This window comes from Sinocyclocheilus anshuiensis, unplaced genomic scaffold (genome assembly GCF_001515605.1).
Source record: "Sinocyclocheilus anshuiensis isolate Anshui unplaced genomic scaffold, SAMN03320099.WGS_v1.1 scaffold1783, whole genome shotgun sequence".
NCBI lineage: Eukaryota > Metazoa > Chordata > Actinopteri > Cypriniformes > Cyprinidae > Sinocyclocheilus > Sinocyclocheilus anshuiensis.
In genome coordinates, this window is record NW_015551111.1 from 434,037 (window position 1) to 434,913 (window position 877).

Here is an 877-nt window from a genome sequence, read left to right on the forward strand (position 1 = left end):
TTTTTTGCCACTAGAGGGCGCGTATTCAAAACAAACAAAGAAACAAAGGCGTAGTTTGATGACGCCGTGACTGAGTGTGGAATCATGGTAGTTGTCATCTTCATCCCCGCAGCCGAAGCAATCCGATGGGACTCGGGCAGAATTCATGTTCATGGATGAGCTAATGTATTAAAGATTTATTAACGTCGTAGTATGAAGCAGGGTGAGGCGGAAAGCCATCAAAGCAAAACGAGGCCGCTGAACAAGCGCGACACACAGCTCGAAAGCAGCGGAGCTTTTATTATGCCACAGTCGACTGCTTCCACTCCTTCCGGTCGTGTGTATGTGGGGGAAAAAAAGCAGCGCTGTTTTATCATACTAGATACATTTGAAAGTTCTGTTATAATGCTACTCTGTGCGGTCGTCACCGGTCTATTAAAACGCACAACATATTAAAGCGTCTTTGGTGTTTCCATGTTTTCTACAAAACAAAACCAGAAATCGAGGGGTTATGACGTCATTAGCAGGCGACACAATGACACATATGGACACGGTCCGTGTCTCTACTTAAAATTGCTTATTTCTCTGGATTTAAACATTCTTCTAAACATTTGGGATAATGTAAGTACACAAGTTAGCAAAATATATAAAACTGTTCTAGTGGTTTTTGGATATTTTAATAAAAAATCTTTAAGCCAGTGTAAATTACAAAACATGTACATAAAGTTAGCATAATTATGGATTTTAGCTCCTATGCAGTTTTGTCAAAATGGAGGTTTGTGCCAGTAATATTGTAGTCTCAGCCTCAGACGTCACGCCCACGGACCGTTGGCTAAACGTCTGATGCATATGGCACACAAAAGTGGAAACACTTCAGGAGTTTCGAAGTCGTCATCGG

At 41.5% G+C, this 877-nt stretch overlaps 1 protein-coding gene across 1 annotated transcript in view; it reads right to left on the reverse strand.

Moving 5' to 3' along the window:
* The window catches only part of LOC107662965 (neuronal membrane glycoprotein M6-a-like), an 18,460-nt gene that overhangs the window by 4,752 nt on the left and 12,831 nt on the right, over positions 1-877 (reverse strand). The window lies entirely within an intron of this gene.